This window comes from Stegostoma tigrinum, chromosome 21 (genome assembly GCF_030684315.1).
Source record: "Stegostoma tigrinum isolate sSteTig4 chromosome 21, sSteTig4.hap1, whole genome shotgun sequence".
Classification (NCBI taxonomy): Eukaryota; Metazoa; Chordata; class Chondrichthyes; order Orectolobiformes; family Stegostomatidae; genus Stegostoma; species Stegostoma tigrinum.
In genome coordinates this window covers 45,643,577-45,664,429 of record NC_081374.1, presented here as the reverse complement: position 1 = coordinate 45,664,429, position 20,853 = coordinate 45,643,577, and the positions used below count along the sequence as shown (strand labels likewise).

At 47.8% G+C, this 20,853-nt stretch overlaps 1 long non-coding RNA gene across 1 annotated transcript; it reads left to right on the top strand.

Annotated features, from left to right (window-relative positions):
* Positions 1 to 209: 209 nt before the first annotated feature.
* Positions 210 to 20,197, top strand: LOC132210847 (uncharacterized). Its single transcript, XR_009447018.1, has 3 exons — positions 210 to 391; positions 14,602 to 14,702; positions 18,783 to 20,197. It is a non-coding gene; the product is annotated as an uncharacterized LOC132210847 (long non-coding RNA).
* Positions 20,198 to 20,853: the final 656 nt, after the last annotated feature.

The window sequence follows — 20,853 nt, the reverse complement described above, 5'->3', positions numbered from 1 at the left end:
GTCTACCCCGAGGCACACCGGCCAATGGGCAGCCAGCGCTGATGAGTCGCGATATTATTGGCTCCCACCCAGTTCTTTGTTCAAAATGACGCGAAATAACGGCTCGACCCCCCGGCCTGACCAATCACAAAGCAGCGGCGGCGTGAACCAATCGGATTGCTTCAAGCGCCTGCGCGATGGGCGCGTGATCAATAGCGGTGCGGTGACAGCTTTACTGTCAATCAGGGCAAGGCGGTATCTCACTGGAACTGGTATTTATTACTACAATCAAATCTACATCTTAGACCACCGTGAGTCATTGTATCTGGCTGTGTTTTCAAAACGTTTCGATTGTAACGTGAATCTGAAGATTGATTGTTGTTGGAGACAATCCAGAGAAGGCCTGAGCCAGGTACGAAGTGGAGTTTAGAAGAAGCAAGAGGTGACCTTAGGGTCTAGGCCCGAAACGTCAGCTTTTGTGCTCCTGAGATGCTGCTGGGCCTGCTGTGTTCATCCAGCTTCACACTTTGTTATCTTGGATTCTCCAGCGTCTGCAGTTCCCATTATCTCTGATACAACCTTACTGAAGTAAAGCAGATTCTTAAGGGACCTGACAGAATCAATGGAGAATCCAAGACAATAAAATGTGAGGCTGGATGAACACAGCAGGCCCAGCAGCATCACAGGAGTTTTTCTTACTGACTGCATAGTATTGAAAGTCTATGCTTCTGAGGCTTTGGAGGCTTGCTCAGTTGATTGGGGCTGCTCATGTCAGCAGGTACTGTCTTCAGTAACAAATCCTGAGGTGCTAGAATATAATCCGTACAGTGTAGAAACAGGACCTTCAGCCCAACAAGTCCACACTGACTCTGTAAGGAGCATCCCATCCAGACTCAAACCGCCCCACCTCCCCATCCCCATTACCCTGCATTTCCCATAGCCAATCCATTTAACCTACACATCCCTGGACACTGTGGGCAATTTTACCATGGCCAATCCATCCATCCTGCACCTCTTTGGCTGTGGGAGAAAGCCCACACAGACACAGGGAAAATGTACCAACTCCATATAAGCAGCCACCCAAGGCTGGAATTGACCCTGGGTCCCTGGCACTGTGAGGCAGCAGTGCTAACCACTGAACCACCATGCCATGCCAGTGGTCCTGGAGGAAATCGAAAGTACGGGCCTGGCCTCGATGCTCAGGTAAAGCATTGAGGCATCCCAAAAATTTCACGGCACTCTTGTTCAAAACCACCGATATAGACTGACATTTGAGAGAGGGGCTGTGAGGTCAAAATCCAAATGGAGCACAGTGTTAGCATTGAGTTCAACAATTTCACACTGTGGAGTCCAGAAGGCTGCAGTGTTCCTCATTGTTCATCACTGTCCCAAGGCCCCAGATACTCCTTCCAAGTGAAGGATTGATTTACCTGTGCTTCTTTCAATGTAGTCTCTTGTATTCACTGCTCACAACATGGTCTCCTTGACATCAGGAAGAACAAATGCAACATGGTTGACTACTTTGCAGGACCTTTCAGGTTGACCCTCAAACATGATCCAGAGCTGGTCACTTGGCCTTTCAGTTCATCATGTGAGTTCCATGCTCACATCTGTCCCTGGCCTGCTGCAGTGTTCCAATAAAGCCCAATGAAAGTTGGAGGTGCCTTATAGACATGGTGAGAAAAGAACTAACTACTCATCCTGTGATCCAAGACACACCCAACGCAGCTTCCAGCTTTATTTATCTGTGCAGTTTAGCAGATTAACATTTTAGAACAGGTCAATAATGCAAAGAATGTTGACAGGGTAATCCAATCAACATGTTAAAATTGGACGGGTGGGTATGGAGAAATGACTTCCTCTAGTGTGGAGTGAAAAACAAGGGGCCATTGATAATCAAGAAGCACACTTTCAAACAAAAGATATCTGCAAACTAGAACACCCTCCCATACAAAAAGGTGTGGATTGCGGGAGACAGAGAACTGGGACTTTCAAGGCTGTAGTGGATAGGGAAAAGGGACAAAAACAGAAATAGAGCCACATATCAGCTACAATTAACTGAACAGCACAGCCTGCCTGCCTGATAGACTGAATGGACATCTCCACCAGCTGGGATACTAAAAAGATCACCAGTAGCAGATCACACATGCTTTTCCTTCAGCTGAAAGGAGCTGCACAAGCTGAGAGCCCGATGCTTGTTGTAGTGCAGGTGTATGGGTGTTTCCTCTTTTCAGCAGTTCATTGGAGTGAGAAAAATAGCTCACATCAAAAGCTCAGCAAGATTGTCGTTGAGAAACCCATCTGCACCTAAAGAATGCCATCAATCACATATGTTTGAAAGTGCAGAGCAGCTGAGCCATTCATTTACCAAAGAAGTCAAAACATCTCTAATAACAATGTGTGCACCAATCATAACTTTCTTTTAAAAAAGCAGGAATGCAGGGGTCATGACATGTAATTTGAAGAACATCTGATGCCTTCGGGATGCGAGTTTTCATATCTTCTGTTTTTCTCAAGCAATAGATCAGCAGACAGACAGGCACCTGAGGATTATTACTCACTTTCTTTAATAGCTACGTGAAAGCAATTCAGACAGCACAGTTAATGTATGAATCATTGGAAACTGTCCTGAGGATACGGGCTAGATGATAATCCTCAGGACTGATTCCAAGCTTGTGACACTGATCACACATTCTTTATAGAGTTAAATTAGGCTGAGTTCCAGAATGGACAGATAATTTGTGCTTTAACCACCAAAGTTTGAAGACAGAAATTTAGCCCCAGAGTATGAAAGGTGTTGCACTATGAAGAGGCAATCAGGAATGAAAAGAAGTCAAACAGAACAACTCAAATGTTGTGAACGAGAAACCCATAAGAGAACATTGCATAAGCTGGGATGGGATCAGGAACTTGGACTGCGTCTTGAGGAGGGGACTGAGTAACTTCTGTATTCTGTCCAGGTTTGCCAAATGAAGCCGTTTGAATTGGTTCATTGCTTCCTATCCTACACATAGGGTGCTAAACTGGGGACCCGACTGCTTTCTCAGGTGCTTATGGTAGATTATATGGCTCTATTGTGGAAAAGATGAGAGATCTTCTCCCTGCATTACGCATGCCCAGATCCCGTGGTTCAGAATCACCGCCCATCAGATACCTGCTGATGCCATCATAGATTCCAGATGCCATGGTACATTGGAGTGTCCAACATTATTATATTGACCAGACATTACACGCCTAGTCCCCAGTAGATGCCCCAGATCACAATTTTTTTTTCTCATTGGATGTGGACTTCACTGGAAGAACCAACATTCATTGCCCATTCCTAACTGTACATGCCATCTTGAACCACTGTAGTGGATGGTATCTGTGGGAAATTCACCCACAGTACTGTTAGGGAGAAAGTTCTAGGATTCTGTCCCAATGAAGATGAGGATATTTGTGGAGCTTCCTCAATTGTCTGCCATCCACCAAGATGTGGCAGGTCTGCAGAATATAGATTTGAACTGTTAGTTGTAGTTGTAGGTTAGTTGTAGGGTCAGTCAGCTCTGTCTATCATTCGCTGCCTATGTTGTTGGACAAGTAGTCCTGTTTTGTAGCTTCACTAGTTGATGCCCCTGGGGCTAGTCATGGTATGTCCACCTGCATTCTTCATTGGACCACCAAAGTGCCACCATCTCTGGTACAACTGTCTTATTTAATTATTCATTCACAGAATGAGGGTGTCACTGACCAGGCAGTATTTTTTGCCTGTCCCTAATTGCCCAGAGGGCAGCTAAGAGTCAACCACATTACGTGGGTCTGGAGTCACATGTTGGCCAGACCAAGTAAGGATGGCAGTTTCCTTCCCTAAAGGACATTAGTGAACCAGATGGGTTTTTCCTGACAATTGACAATGGATTCATGGTCATCATTAGATTCTTAATTCCAGATATTTATTGAATTAAAATTCCACCATGTGCTGTGGCGGGATTTGAACCCGGGTCCCCAGAACATTATCTGGGTCTCTGGATTAACACTCTATTGATAATACCACTAAGCCATTGCCATATTTTGGGATGGTAATGCTGGTAACTGGGACATGGCATGTTTCCATGAATGTGACTAATATCAATTCATTGCTTGATTAAAGTGTGATATAACTCTTGCAACATTACCATGAACCTTCAGACCAGGACTTTGCAGGGTTAACAGGACCATTGCTGTTTCTGGAGTGTAGGTGATGCTGGGTGGCCTGACTAGTTTCAGTCCTTTTGAACTTTCCTATTGCAGTTTGATGGACCTATACAACTTGCTCAACCATTTCAATGGGCAGTTAACCATTTTTCTGTGGATCTGAAGGCAAATAAATGTAGGCCAGACCAGGTAAGGATATTGATCTTCTTGTGAATCAGATGGGTTTCTTATGACAATCAATTGTATTATAGCATTTATTTCCAGATTTCTTGGATGTAATTTCCAGTTGTCACATTGGCTTTAAACCTGTGACCGAGAGCGTTAACTGGATTACTTATGCCAATTTGTTAACCACCAGGCCTTCTCCCACACACCATTACACAGTGGTGGAATCTAGACTGCACAATAACATCCTATTATTCAGCCCCGAACTTAGATTCACCTTCATACTCAATTGTACATCAATCGACTCCACTTTACCTCTTCAGGTAAATGCTGTATGTGGAGAATATCATCCACTATTATTTAAGGGCTTGTATCACTTTAATTATCTGCTCACAGGTGAATATTATTCTTCAGAAAAATGAGGGCTGAGAAATTACTTGATAGAGTGCTTTAAAACAAAATGATTCAACAGAGCTAAGAACAACAAAACTTGCAAATGGAGTGTACTGGACTGATGCATCTTGTATACCTCAAAACGGAAAAGCAATACAACCAGTTCTCTCAATTCTAGATTCTCTGATTTCTCCTTCATCAATGACATGGCTCCAAAAATCTACGACAAATCTGTAATAAGTTTAAAAAGATATCTTTGAATTTTTGGCAGATAAGATTAAAGAGAATCCAAAGAGATTCTACCAGTATGTTAGGGAGAATAACTAGGAAAAGATTCGGGCACCTTAAGGCACAGGGGAGCAGTCCCAGAGCAGGGGCTGGCACAGAGGGAGCAGTCCCGGAGCAGGGACCGGCATGGGGGAGCAGTGCTGGAGCAGGGGCTGGCACGGGGGAGCAGTCCCAGAGCAGGGACCGGCACAGGGGAGCAGTCCTGGAGCAGGTGCTGTCACGGAGGAGCAGCCCCAGAGCAGGGACCGGCACAGGGGAGCAGTCCTGGAACTAGGGCTGGCATGCAGAGGAGAGTCCCGGAGCAGGGACCGGCACGGGGGAGCAGTCCTGGAACTGGGGCTGGCATGGGGGAGCAGTCCTGGAACTGGGGCTGGCATGGGGGAGCAGTCCTGGAGCAGGGGCTGGCACAGAGGGGGCAGTCCCGGAGCAGGGGCTGGCACGGGGGAGCAGTCCCAGAGCAGGAACCAGCACAGGGCAGCAGTCCTGGAACTGGGGCTGGCATGCGGCGGGCAGTCCCGGAGCAGGGACCGGCACGGGGGAGCAGTCCTGGAACTGGGGCTGGCATGGGGGAGCAGTCCTGGAACTGGGGCTGGCATGGGGGAGCGGGGCTGGCACAGAGGGGGCAGTCCCGGAGCACGGACCGGCATGAGGGAGCAGTCCTGGAGCAGGGGCTGGCACGGGGGAGCAGTCCCAGAGCAGGAACCAGCACAGGGCAGCAGTCCTGGAACTGGGGCTGACATGCGGGGGGCAGTCCCGGAGCAGGGACCGGCACGGCGGAGCAGTCCTGGAACAGGGGCTGGCCCGGGGAGCAGTCCTGGAGCAGGGGCTGGCATGGGGAGCAGTCCTGGAACAGGGGCTGGCACGGGTGTGCCGTCCTGGAACAGGGGCTGGCACGGGTGGGGGGCAGTCCCGGAGCAGGGACCGGCACGGCGGAGCAGTCCTGGAACAGGGGCTGGCCCGGGGAGCAGTCCTGGAGCAGGGGCTGGCATGGGGAGCAGTCCTGGAACAGGGGCTGGCACGGGTGTGCCGTCCTGGAACAGGGGCTGGCACGGGTGGGGGGCAGTCCCGGAGCAGGGACCAGCACGGGGGAGCAGTCGCGGAGCAGGGGCTGGCACGGGCGAGCAGTCCCAGAGCAGGGACCGGCACAGAGGAGCTGCCCTGGAACTGGGGCTGGCATGGGGGGGCAGTCCCGGAGCAGGGATCGGCACGGGGGAGCAGTCCTGGAGCAGGGGCTGGCATGGGGGAGCAGTCCTGGAGCAGGGGCTGGCATGGGGGAGCAGTCCTGGAACAGGGGCTAGCATGGGGGTGCCGTCCTGGAACAGGGGCTGGCACGGGTGGGGGGCAGTCCCGGAGCAGGAACCGGCACGGGGGAGCAGTCGCGGAGCAGGGGCTGGCACGGGCGAGCAGTCCCAGAGCAGGGACCGGCACAGAGGAGCTGCCCTGGAACTGGGGCTGGCATGGGGGGGCAGTCCCGGAGCAGGGACCGGCACGGGGGAGCAGTCCTGGAACAGGGGCTGGCACGGGGGAGCAGTCCTGGAGCAGGGGCTGGCACGGAGGGGGCAGTCCTGGAGCAGGGGCTGGCACGAGAGAGCAGTCCCAGAGCAGGAACCGGCACGGGGGAGCAGTCCTGGAACAGGGGCTGGCACGGGGGAGCAGTCCTGGAGCAGGGGCTGGCACGGAGGGGGCAGTCCTGGAGCAGGGGCTGGCACGAGGGAGCAGTCCCAGAGCAGGGACCGGCACAGGGGAGCAGTCCCGGAGCAGGGACCGGCACGGGGGAGCAGTCCTGGAACAGGGGCTGGCACAGGGGAGCAGTCCCAGAGCAGGGACGAGCACGGGGGAGCAGTCCCGGAGCAGGGGCTGGCACGGGGGAGCAGTCCCAGAGCAGGGACCGGCACAGGGGAGCAGTCCTGGAGCAGGTGCTGTCACGGGGGAGCAGCCCCAGAGCAGGGACCGGCACAGGGGAGCAGTCCTGGAACTGGGACTGGCATGGGGGAGCAGTCCTGGAGCAGGGGCTGGCACAGAGGGGGCAGTCCCGGAGCAGGGACCGGCATGGTGGAGCAGTCCTGGAGCAGGGGCTGGCATGGAGGAGCAGTCCTGGAACTGGGGCTGGCATGCAGGGGAGAGTCCCGGAGCAGGGACCGGCACAGGGTAGCAGTCCTGGAACTGGGGCTGGCATGGGGGAGCAGTCCTGGTGCAGGGGCTGGCACAGAGTGGGCAGTCCCGGAGCAGGGACCTGCACGAGGGAGCAGTCCTGGAGCAGGGGCTGGCACGGGGGAGCAGTCCCAGAGCAGGGACCAGCACAGAGGAGCAGCCCTGGAACTGGGGCTGGCATGGGGGGGACAGTCCCGGAGCAGGGACCGACACGGGGGAGCAGTCCCAGAGCAGGGGCTGGCACGGGGGAGCAGTCCCAGAGCAGGGACCGGCACAGGGGAGCAGTCCTGGAACTGGGGCTGGCACGGTGGGGGCAGTCCCGGAGCAGGGACCAGCACGGGGGAGCAGTCCTGGAACAGGGGCTGGCATGGGGGAGCAGTCCTGGAGCAGGGGCTGGCACGGAGGGGGCAGTCCTGGAGCAGGGGCTGGCACGAGGGAGCAGTCCCAGAGCAGGGACCGGCACAGGGGAGCAGTCCTGGAGCAGGGGCTGGCACAGGGGGCAGTCCCGGAACAGGGGCTGGCGCAGAGGAAGCAGTCCTGGGCGGGAGCTGGCACGAGGGAAGCAGTCCCGGGTGGAGGCCGGCACGGGGGAGCAGTCCCAGAGCAGGGGCTGGCATAGGGGAAGCTGTCCCGGGTGGAGGCCAGCACGGGGGAGCAGACCTGGAGCAGGGGCTGGCACGGGGGAAGCAATCTGGAACTTATCTTGGTGCAGCTGACAACCAGTACTGAGCGGAGTAGGGACTTTGTTGAAGTGAGGCCTGGCATGGGTGGAAGCCCATGCGCTGAGCTGCTGCAGTGTAATGTTTATTTGAATTTTTTTTATCTGACTGTATTGACAGTATCTGACTCTGACGTCAACCCTTTTACTACGTTGTAATTCTAACTTATTCTTTAAACAATGTAACAAAATGCAACTACTTTTCTTTTTATTTCTCTTTTTGTATGTAAGATTTGTAGCTCGGTACTTGTGCTTAAGATGGCACATAAGAGGCAACATTGTAAAACATTTTACTGTCCTCTTGTACTTAAGTACACATGACAATAAAAGGTATTCTATAGATTAACAGCAAGCTGTATAGCACCAGACTGTTCTCCTCATTTCTCCACAGGGCTCAGGCCAGCTTTGAAACAGAGTAGCCCCAGTGTCGTTTGATCAGTTCCTTGTTCTAGTTTGCTCCACAGGCTGTGTGACTGGAGTGAAACCCTGCTGTTAAGTTCAGTGCTTGCCAGCTGAATATTTGCAGGGATATATAAGCAGACCGTTAGTCAATCCTGCAGACAGAATATGTTCAAAATGTCATTCATACTGTCTTATCAATTACAGTTATGCTGAGTGAAAGTCTTTGCATGCACAGTACACTATATAATCCATTCCTCAAAATACTTTGGGAAGGAGAACCCCGATCATTTGTCTACTTGATCTTCCAGAGTAGGAATTCTAATGGCTTCCCATCATAAGATTTCACTTTTTATTAAATGAGTCTAAATCCTTGCTGTTCACCCACCTCCTCCAAATGTTGGTCTCCATTTCATTGTAAACATCAAATTTTAAGCTGATTATGTGGACAAGCTGCCTGCTTGGCCTTGTTACCTACAAAAGCAGAGGCAAATAGCTTGGGGTGTACTTTATCTCATTATGTACCTTCCATGTATGTATAACTCTGCCTCTGCAAGCTTCTCCATTCCAAAGTCCTAACCTTCAAACAGCAGCTGTCTGACTCAGATGTCCAGGCCATCCCCAGATACCTCTGCTCCAGCACTGGTGAAAGAAGGTTTCAGAGTAGATTTGTAGCTCAGGTTATGGATGTTATGGCTGGTTGGCTTGCCAAGCTGGTTCATTGTTCCGCAGACATTTCATCACCCTGCTGGGTCACATCATCAGTGTAGCCTCTGAGGAAGCCCTGTTGTGTTTTCCTGCCTGTTATTTAAACTCTGGTGTCCGTTGAGCTGGATTACCTCACTTCTAGTTTTCCTTTGTGATGGAGTGCATAGCTCTATGTGTTAATGATGGCTTTCTTAGGGGAGAACCAAGCCTCTTGGGATTCCCGTGCTTGTCTCTGCTTTGCCTGTCCCAAGATCCTGGTGTTGTTCCAATTGAATTGGTGGTTTTCCTTTTCCATGTGGACGGAGATGAGCGAGTATTGGTCATGTCTTTTGTTGCCAGTTGATGTTAGTGTACTCTTGTGGCTAATTTCCTTCCTGTTTGTCCAGTGTTATGTTTGTTTCAGTCTTTGCAAGGAAACTTGTATATGACATTGGTCCTGTCCATAGTGGGTAGTGGGTCTTAGGTTCAGGTGAGTGGTTGGTGTAGGCTTGATGTGGGTGTGTGTGCTATTCTGATGCCCAGTGGTCGTAGGAGTTTTGTGGTCAGTTCAGATGTGTTCCTGATGTAAGGTAGCATGACGAGTGTGTCGGGGCGTGTTGTATCTTCCTGGTGTCATTTGTGTAATAGGCATCTTCTGACCAAGTTTTTCAGGTACCCATTGTCTTTAAATACTTGGAAGAGGTAGTCTTCTTGTGTACTGTTGCTGTGGGTTGTTGCCTGTTTAAGTAATGTTCTCATGCAACTTTGTTTGTGTCTGTTAGGGTGGTTGCTGTTGTAATTCAGTACTTGGTCAGTGTGTGTGATTTTCCTGTATGTCTTTGTTAGGAATTCCCCATTGGCCCCGAGTTCCACCATGACGCCCAGGAATGGGAACTGTTTGTTCTTTTTCACTTCCCTGGTGAATCTGATCTCGGTGAGGGTGTTGTTTATTAGTTTGTGTGTCTCCTCTAGTTTGGTCCGTTTAGTAGTGACGGTGTCATCCATATAGCATATCCATAGTTTTGCTTGGATTAGCAGAAGGACCATGTTTTCAAGCTCCTGCATCACCACTTCAGCTAATAGCCCGGAGATAGGTGATCCCATTGGTGTCCTGTTGATCTGTCCATATATTTGGCCATTAAAAGTGAGGTGGGTAGTGAGGCATAGGGCCACTAACCTCAGCATGTTGTCTGTGGAGATGGTGTCACTAGGGTCTTGTTCTTGCTTTAGTAGTGTTGCCACTGTTTCTCTTGCTAGTGGTGTGTCTATTGATGTGAATATGGCAGTAACGTCAAATGATACCATGGTTTTGTCATCATCTATTTTTATATCCTTGATGGAATTGAAGAACTCTTGGGCTGAGTGGATTGAGTGGGGTGACTTGCTGACAAGGTGTGTCACTGAAGCCTTCATAGTCCTCTCCACATGTGGTTACCTTCTTCTCAGCTCAATGAATATTCACAAGATGCTAAAAAGCCACATTACTTGCAGGTGGGCAGAAAGATCTGTCCCCTGTTGGGACCTTCTGAGCTGCAACTTTGAGGCACCATGTTGAAAAGGCTCCCAGACAGCACTCACTGTTTGTAGTCCGGGAGTATCACTCACCCTGTGCACATCATCCCCAGGCCAGACAGCCCTGCCGTTGACACAGGCCCCCACCCCGGGTAAACAGCAGCACCACTCAATAGTGACACTTCCCTCAAGGTTTTCTTAAAGACTGACCACGAGGGAAGAGAAACTCTTTTTCCCTGCGGATAGCCAGAAGTGGCCATCCTGGCGAGGAAGGCAGCCCGGGCAGAGGTGGCTGCGGAGGTCACGGCCTGTGGGTGGCACGAGAGGACCCACCTCCAGTGCCCCATGAGAATGAATGATCTGCTGTTCTCTGCCAGGTTATGTACCACTGCCCCCTCAATGCTTCATGCTGCTGTGAGTGTGAGTTAGCACTGGTAGGTTGGGACGATGCAGAGGATAGAAATTTATAAAATCATGAGGGGGAAAGGATATGATGAATAGCCCAGGTCTATTTCCTAGGGTGGGGGAGTCCAAAGCTAGAGTGCATAGGTTTAAGATGACAGGGGAAACAATTAAATAGGGGCAGATCTTCACACAGAGTGCCATGTGTGTGGATAGAAGATAACAAAGTGTGAAGCTGGATGAACACAGCAGGCCAAGCAGCATCTCAGGAGCACAAAAGCTGACATTTCGAGCCTAGACCCTTCATCAGAGAGGGGGATGGGGAGAGGGTTCTGCAAAAGGGAGGGAGAGGGGGATGCGGACCGAAGATGGAGAGAAAAGAAGATAGGTGGAGAGGAGAGTATAGGTGGGGAGGTAGGGAGGGGATAGGTCAGTCCAAGGAAGACGGACAGGTCAAGGAGGTGGGGTGAGGTTAGTAGGTAGGAGATGGAGGTGCGGCTTGGGGTGGGAGGAAGGGATGGGTGAGAGGAAGAACAGGTTAGGGAGGCAGAGACAGGCTGGGCTGGTTTTGGGATGCAGTGGGGGGAGGGGAAGAGCTGGGCTGGTTGTGTGGTGCAGTGGGGGGAGGGGACGAACTGGGCTGGTTTTGGGGTGCGGTGGGGGAAGGGGAGATTTTGAAGCTGGTGAAGTCCACATTGTGTGGATAGAGCTGCCAGAGGAAGTGGTGGTGGCTAGTACAATTACATCATTTAAAAGGCATTTGGATGGGTATATGGATAGGAAAGATTTAGAGGGATATGGGCTGGCAAATGGAACTAGATTAATTTCAGATATCTAGTTGGCATAGACAAGTTGCACTGAAGGATATTTTTCTGAGTTGTGTGACTCTATGTCTGTCACACAGGAGGTTGTGAACAGAAATCTCCACCAGAGCTTCATGTGAAATCAATGCCAGACACTGTATAGCAGTTACTAACATGCTGTGGTGGCACAGCCTCTCACATCTGCCAGGGCTTACCATTAAAACTTAAGAGGAATTACAACATTCAACAGCTCTCACACCTTCTTTTCATCTAGGAGAACACAACTAGGAGAACGTGCACATCTTGACAGCAGTTCACCAAAGGCATGCACAGCATAAGGCTATAGCCACAAAAGACACCTTCAGGAGGAGCACCTCACAGGTATCTCAGATACACAGATTTAAATTCTGCTTAGTTTGTTTTCTTCATCACTAACTTTCTGCTTTTCGAAACAATTAGTGATGAATTGTGGGCATCACCGGCTATCCAGCATTTCTTGCCCATCCCTAGTTGCCCCTTGAGAAGGTGGTGGTGAGCTGCCCCCTTGAACCGCTGCAGTCGACCTGCTGTAGTTTGACCCACAATGCCATGAGGGAGGGAATTCCGAGATTTTGACCCAGCAATGGTGAAGGACAGGTGCTATATTTCCAAGTCAGGATGGGAGTGGCTTTGAGGGGAGCTTGCAGGGGGCTGGTGTTCCCATAAATCTGCTGCCTTTGTCCTTCTAGATGGAAGTGGTCGTGGGTTTGGTAGGTGCTATAAAAGGTTTTTGGTGAATTTCTGCAATGCATTTTGTAGCTGGTACACTCTACTGCCACTGAGTGTCAGTGGTGGAGGGAGTAGATGTTTGTGGACATGATGAAAACAAATGGGTTTCTTTGTTCTGAATGGCTGGCACTGAGTGAGCTTTAATAACTTGGCTGGATGATGCCAAGGAGATCCGAGCACCATGTGAGCAGTTGATGGCCTCTTGTACCTCAGAGAACCCAGCAACGGCTGAAAATCTGACGCCTTGGCTCTCTGTGATAAATTGGACAAATCATCCGTCTTTCCTCAAACATGGAATAGAGATCTCTCCAATGCACTTGTGTGCTGCAGGTTGGGAGATGCCAGTCCTGGTTGAGGTTCAATATGAGCTGGTGGTGAGGAGGTTTATTGTTGCTCTGGTTTTCACTGCAGACACAGTGCCACCTCCTACACCCACATGGTTACAGACCTGCCTGCAGGAGGTTCCAGCACTGCCTTTCACTCACCTGCAGGGAATTGGGGGCTGTCAGTTCATCTTCAGTCAGTACACCACTCAATGGCACTGAAGACCTTGGTTCCCCTCTTGTTCCGTTGGCACTGGGAATTGCTCCTCTCCTCCTCTTCCTTCACGTCAGCAATGTGGTGAACTTCCTGATACAGTCTGTGAATGCTCGTGAACAGTTGCAGATGGAATAACCCCCACCATGATCACTAATTTTGGTGGATCTCAGGCAACCTATAGGACTTGGTTGTCTGTTGGTGTTCGATGTTGTCAGAGCTTATTCACGTTAATTCTGCAACAAGTACTTTGCTTCAGTACCAAGCCCTGAACTGAGTGCTCTCACAGTAGTATTTTCCACCTTCCAGCTGGAGGTGTTTGTGCTGTGGAGATAGTAGGAACTGCCGATGCCGGAGAATCTGAGATAACACAGTGTGAAGCTGGTTGAACACAGCAGGCCAAGCTGCAGAGGAGCAAGAAAGCTTGACGTTTTGGGTCGTGACCCTTCTTCAGAAAATGGTATTTGTGCTGCGCTGGAATATGTACAGACACATCTCAGCTTTTTTTTTATTCATTCATGGGATGAGGACATCACTGGCTAGGCTCGCGTTCATTGCACATTCTTAATTACTGAGAGGGCAGCGAAGAGTTAACCATGTTGCCGTAGGTTCTGGAGTCACATATATGCCAGACCAGGTAAGGATGGCAGTTTCTTTCCCTAAAGGACATTAGTGAACCAGATGGGTTTTTCCTAACCATTGACAATGGTGTCATGGCCATCATAAGACTCTTAATTCCAGATGTTTATTAATATTTTTATTGAATTCAAATTCCACCAACTGCCGTGGAGGGATTCGAACCAGGGACCCCAGAACATTGAGTGGTTCTCAGGATGAATGCATTAATGGATTAATAGCCTCCTCCCATTTGTATTGTGCACTCTCTGTGAGCCCATTTTCAGTAAGATGATTTAAGAGAATGTTCTTATTCATTTGATTCTTTCACCTTCTACCTTCCCTGGCCTATCACTGTATAAAAATATCCCTTTTTCTCTGGTCTCCCCTCCGTCCTTCTTCAATCTTCCTGTTCTTTCGCCATCTCCTCTGATGTTCATGTTCTGCTCCCTGATCCCACTCCCATCCGTATCCCCATGCCCAGCTTTAGCCTAACTCTGCCCCTTATTCAATTCACCTGCCAACCTTTTGCTGTCCCCTGTTCCTGCGATTCTCCCCTCTGCATCCCACTTTCCTCCCTCCATTCCCCAAAATCTTTCCATCCTGTTTCGGTTCCATTCCTTACTGCTCCTTTCTCTCTCCGCCATCTTCATCTGGATATTTGGGGTTGAGCCCTCATTTGAGTTAAGCCACACATCCTTGTCGCAGTCACAATTGCTGGTGTGGTTGCTATACTTGACAGACTTATTGTCTGTGAATGTAATTTCAGATATAGAGCCTTAATGAGTATCTATGACATGCTAATAAATTAAAAGGAAGTTCCCAACCACTGGCAACTCACTTGAAAGTTCTGAAAACTTGATCCCAAACTTTAACCGGCTGTCAGCAAAGAGAACTTCTGCTTCTCGCTTCTGAAAGCCCCTGGTGGACTCGGAGATTCTGCCCATTTAACTCCATTTCTCTGCTGCCTGGCCTTATGAGACTACGCGGTAATGTCTGTTTTTATTTCAGATTTCCAGGACCTGCAGTAATTTGCATCTGACCTACTGCGCTTAAAGTTACCACAGGTGGTTCAGAATGTATCTTGGGATAGCGACTAAGTGTTAAACCATGTGAGTAGCACTCATGTCTGAGTGCAGACAATGAATATCAACTCATTTCTAAAAATGTGAATATGGTAGGGGTTAAGGGTAGGCAATGCCTCACCATGTCTGCACTCAGTATGTACAGTGTGCAACAGAGATCATTGGTTGTGATCAGGATTAGGTCCTTACTATTGCACTCATTATTTTCTTCCCCAAAAACATACTTTATTCATTAAATTTGCAAAATAATATTACAAATGTTTTATAAATGAAAATTACAGAAACTACAAACAAATTCAAACAAACAGTCTTTGTACGTCATGTTTCACACTTAGGTGTGCATCTATACAGTGCTGTGTTAAACTACAATTCTATTGTAAAACTCTGGAGTATTTATTTCCATGCCAGGCCTGAGGGTAAATCATTTCAAAGTGAAAATTACAGAAAGTGCAGGCAGTTAAAAATATTGACCTCATTACACGCCTGGCGAAACTGAACCTTCTTACTCTGTGTGATTAAGTGCTTATTGGATCAGGGAGACAATTGGAATAGAATACTGTGCTAAAAGCTCAAAGTCCTTTGACTCCATACGTCATTAAGTTGTGTGTGAGAATGAATAGGCTGTCTGTCTGCTGTTGTGCTGACATATCAGCTTCTACATGCCAATAATGGACTGGGTTGGAAAGATCCCCTTGAGAAATGCAGGTACAGACCTGATCACTGCCAATCTACAGCAGACTCCCGCAGGTCAATGCAGCATGACAGTAAATGTTGCTTTAACTCTAGTATTATTTCCCCCAAATCCACTTAACCATTTAGAGTCATCGAGGTTTACAGCATGGAAACAGACGATTCAGCTCAACTTGCCCCTGCCACTCAATTTTCACAGTTAAACAAGATCCATCGGCCTGTGTTTGGCCCATATCCCTCCATATCTATCGCTTCCATGTACTAAATGTTTCTTAAATGTCAAAATTGCACTCGCCTCCGCCACTACTTCCGGCAGCCCATTGCAGACACCCAGCACCCTCAGTGTGAGAAAACCTGCCCCTCTGGCCTCTTTTGTATCTCTCTCCTCTCATCTTAAACTTCTGCCCTCTAATTTTAGACTCCTCTACCATGGGGAACAACTGTTGGATCTTTACATTATCTATGCTTCTTGTGATTTTATAGAACTTTGTAAGGTCACACCTCAGTTTCCTACACTCCAGGGAAGAAGACCCAGCCTATCCAACCGTGCTGTATAACTCAAACCTCACAGTCTTGTTGGAATCCTCGTAAATCTTTACTGCACTCTTTCTAGTTTAATAATATCCTTTATATAATAGGGTGACCAGAACTGCATGCAGTACTCCAAATGTAGCCTCACCAATGTCTTCAATTCAATGAAGCTTATTCAATATTAGCAAAAAATTCCCTGCCAATCTGCTTTGGGAGAATGACTTTTACTTGTTGAACTCTTTGTGTTGTAAAGATGCTGACTGCCACCATCATCTCCTGCACTCCCCCCCGCCCCCCCCCCCCCCCACCCACCCCCAAACCCAAACCTCCGTTCTGCTGCCTTTATCTGAAGGACAACACTGTGAAGTACACACGTCTCCCAATCAGCAGGCCACAAATTCAGAGGATCCTTACAGGAACACAATCGTTTGCCTGGATCACCATTGACTCAGATAGCCAAGGCGCCCAAACCATTGCTGGGCTCCCTCAGGTACGAGGGACCACCGACCGCACACCTGGTGCTCGGATCTCCATGGCATCATTCAGCCAGATTCCTGAACAGGAAGGCAATTCACACCCACTATGTGCAGCCCAATCGTGACAGTAATCAACATTTCTCACAGGTATCTGCCCATTATCCAGGGAGCTATCAGACACATTGTCACGGTTTCCTGAATGTTCACGTCCCTCATCATCCCCAGAAAGCGTAGAAAATGACTCAGTGTGAAACTCCCGAACAACTCCACAAAATTGCTGGGATCAGGTGGGATCAACCGTGCTCTGGAGGACCAATGTCTAGTTCCCTTTTGCCCAATTCATTTTCCATGACGTTCTTTTTTCTCAATGTTTGGTAGGGCTTGTGCAAACTTAAATACTTGCTTACTGGACATCAGTTAGGACTCCACAGCTGGGACTGCAAAACACATTTTCTTTCTACTGTGTCATTTTAAGCTGGTACTCATATTCTCTCATTTTCTGTCTCTCTCACACAGTTCTAATCTTAACTTTCCCACTTCCGTCCTTTCAATTCCACTTCATGTCTTTCTAATTTCATTTCCATTTTCTTTTTCTGCCATCTCTAGTTTCTTCATTCTCTCCTTATGTCCAAGCTCTTTAACTGTAACTATCACCTGATTTTGATGTTTCACTAGCCAGAGTACCTGGCATCTCTTGTATTTCCTATAAACCTATGTGAATGTTTCATTTATCTCTGTCCAAACTCTGTAAGATAATGCTCCCTCCAGTTTACCCATCAATACAACCAACCCAGGCTTTGCATTCTCCTAAAACTGCCAGGGTCTGCCGTGTGACCTGCAGGAAACCCTTACCTGTTTCTACTGTCATGTCTTGAATGTAGTATAGAACCTGGGGTGTTCCTTCCCCTGCGATACTTACCAATCTCACACACAAATTCTCACCAATTGTGTTTCAAATCTATCCTCGACAAGTCCCCGAGCTTTGTTATGGCTCACTGGAGTAGCAATTTGGAAATCAAGCCCCACTGTTTCTGGAGACATCACAAAAGTTAGTTTTGTTTTTGGAAGTTCCAGAACTCCCCAGTGGGCTGTAGGAAAGACTGGACAGGCAGTTCAGTGGTCCCTGTCCATGCTGTTTCCTGAGATGGTTCTTTTGCTGGTCCGAACTCTGCCTCTCAATCTTCCTTCTCCAGGTACTTTCACCTGTTTGCAGGATGCACAGGATGGCTAGTTCACACTTGTAAAGTCTTTGGCCTACTAGTCAAGAGCTATCGCTCCCAGCAATTGATGCAGGGAAAATAAACTTGCTTTCTTCAGGCTTTATGGCAGAGAAAAGGGACAGCTCCTGCCCTCATGGAGATCTGATGACTTCTCCAGACCAAAGCCAGAAATCACACGACACCAGGTTATAGTCCAACAGTTTTTTCTGAAATCACAAGCTTTGGGAGCGCTGCTCCTTCGTCAAGTGAACACCTCCAAAACATTCTAACCTCCAAGCAGTTCTACCACCTAGGAGCCAATCGCATGATTGTTGGCAGATGGGAAGTCATTGTCAACAATAAATGGTCACTAGTTTACAGATCAGTCAGCTACTTTTTTCTGGCCAAGTCACCAATAGTACACAACATCCTAGCTCCAGTTCGTCTGTAACCAGGTTTCCACTACTGATTGAACAAATTGCTGGGTAACTTGCTTTAAAAAGTGCACCAATCCTTTCCACAATCTTCTGGTTTTAAACAAGTCCCTTTCTCATTTAGTCCACAATCCAAACTGCAGAAAATCAGAAAGATAATTTACAGTAGTAAAGTATGGACTAACAATTTTTGACTTCCACCAACTGATTTCAAAGCCTTTGTGATCCACAATGGTTTTATCAAGGGAAAGAGCTGGCCTAAATGGAACACATGATGTGCTGTCTCGCTGCTTTCTTTTAGCCTACTGACAAAGCAAACTGAAGAAAACTCCATTGGTATGATCCTAGACCAGATTATTTTAAAATGGTTTAGGAGGAACACCCATTTAGTTTTTAAACCAGACATCAATCCAGGGATTAGTTAAGATTTCATGGTTTTCAATAAACAACAAGACTGTGCACGTTAAAACAGTAATATAATCTACGTTACCGATTTCTATCACCCAGAATTCATTTGTGGTTCATGTGGGTAATAGGCTGTGATCAAACGCTTTTGCACACACATCAAAAACAAACATGATGATGATGGATCACGTGGATTTCTCAGTTACTGCCCCGAGATATTATTGATTAGGTCATCAAAACTCACTAAATTTCACAAAAGGATGCAATTCTTCATTTCTGACAAATCAGCCATGAAACTCCCCCTCATGAACTTCTCCATTGTGTACTGTTTCAGTGCCTGCTCCTTATCTAATAAATCACGTTCCTGTACAGGGTTCATGCTCTCCACGCTGAAAACTACAGTCGAAGGCTTATTCATGGGTACAACTTCAGCTCTTCAGAAGTGCAGCTCAACTGCTTATTTCTGCATGAAGATTGCTTCTCTTTGGCCTAGGATTTCTCTCAACTGCACAATCCAACTGCTACTGACTTCTCATTGGGTTCCCAAATACACAGACTTGGCGTAGTTCTGTTGCTATGACCTGTCGTGAGTGATATATCAATAAGCAACCTACAATTGGTTCCACCGCATCATACCTAACAACAATTGGATCTGTCTGTTCTCTGGCTCACAGTCAAAAAGAATGGGCATAAAGAGATTTCATCGCACTGTTCGTTGAGAACACAAAGAGATCTGCAATATTCACTGCTGCTAAGGATGCAGAATAGTAAGCAAACAACTGTGGTCCCAGGTTAAACACAAAACACTCTAAAAACATATACACTGAGCTAAAGAGGCAGAACTAAATTAGGCCTGAGATAAATATCTTGCAGACAGCCAATGGAGCCCCATTTAGACATTACTGTTCATTGACATACATTGAAATTAAACAAGATGACAGACCAGTGAGTCAACATTAACATTCAAAGAACCAAGAGAAGAGATTGAGGAGATCGGCCAGAAAAGCCAATATTACAGATCTAATTCAAACAAAAAGATGCCAAGCGTTGTTGGGTTCACAAATATAGAAATTTTACAACCACCGAAGACTAACATTACTGACATTCCATATCCTCCTGGATTCGCAAATCGTGGCAGGTGCCAGGAATAATGAAAGACACGACAAGGGCATTTGGTGACCGGGCACTGGAAATGTGAGACAACCACTTGGTAAAGGGTAACAGGGAGAAGGCCTTCGCATAATGTCCCACCCCTCCAAGATACAAGGAAATAGGTAGGGGGTCTGGACACAGTTGTGATTTGTTAATGTTTCCATTTCTCACCTTGCCTTCTCCCAGCCTGGACCCAGCGCCAAGAAGACCTTTAGCCCAATGTGGCCGTCTTGTTCTGGAGGGGTGGTCTCAGCTTGCCATGGCAGTCTCCACATTTGGCACTTTCATTCTGGCACGGAGGTTTCATTCTGGGCATTCCAGCAGCCTGGCAGGCAGTCTCATCCTGGCATGGTGGCTTCAGCCCGGTGCGGTGACTACCTTATCCCAGATGGGCAGTCTCACTTTGGCGGCCTTGTGCTGGCATGGAGGTCCTCTTTGGAAGCAACCTCCTGGGGTTTGAGCATTCATCGTTTTAACTGGATTTCCCCAAACTGATCTGAGATGAACTTTCCCTTAATTTATGCTTTCTTTCCTTCTTCTCTCTGACTGATGTCATTAATACAGGTGTCATGGCATGGCAACTTATAAAACTTTCCACTGTTTATTCTTGTAAGAATACACATGACAACAAATTGCTGTCCTGTTCTATTATAAACTAGTGAAATCTAGCAACCACATTTTTGTTTGAAATTTTTATTGCATTTGATCAAGTCTTTGAAGTATGCAAAGTCATTAATCAGTCAACATTAATGATATGAACCCATTTCCTCTCTGAGTAGAGAGAAAAAATCTTCATCAATTGTTCCAATCCCAACTCTCTCCAAAATTAGGAGGAAAGTTGGAGGTACAAGCCACACTCACTCTCACTGTCCTTGCTGACTCATTATGGCAAGGCAAGTTTTAGTGTGAAAAAGACTCTCAGAAATAGTTCCTAAAACTGATAAATGTGCAATCTGCTCATCACATCACTCATCAATCTGAGCTCACCGTCCCATTTCCGTTCGAGACTCTGTTAGCTATCATGTTTCACAAAGTGGTAACAAAAACAGGTCATCATCCCACATCCTGCAACTCAGATCGAGCACTTCAGCACAAGCTGAACAGCACAGCAGCTAACCCATATCTTAGCAGAGATTTCACCAGTCAGCTCCCTCTCTGCAGAATAAATCCACAAGTCATTTAGTAGTTAAATGAAAGAAAAACCCTCATTCTATTAGATTAAACCAACTCTTAATCCTACATATATTCTAAATTGTCCTATTATAGGTGTCCCAGTGTGCAAGGAATCAAA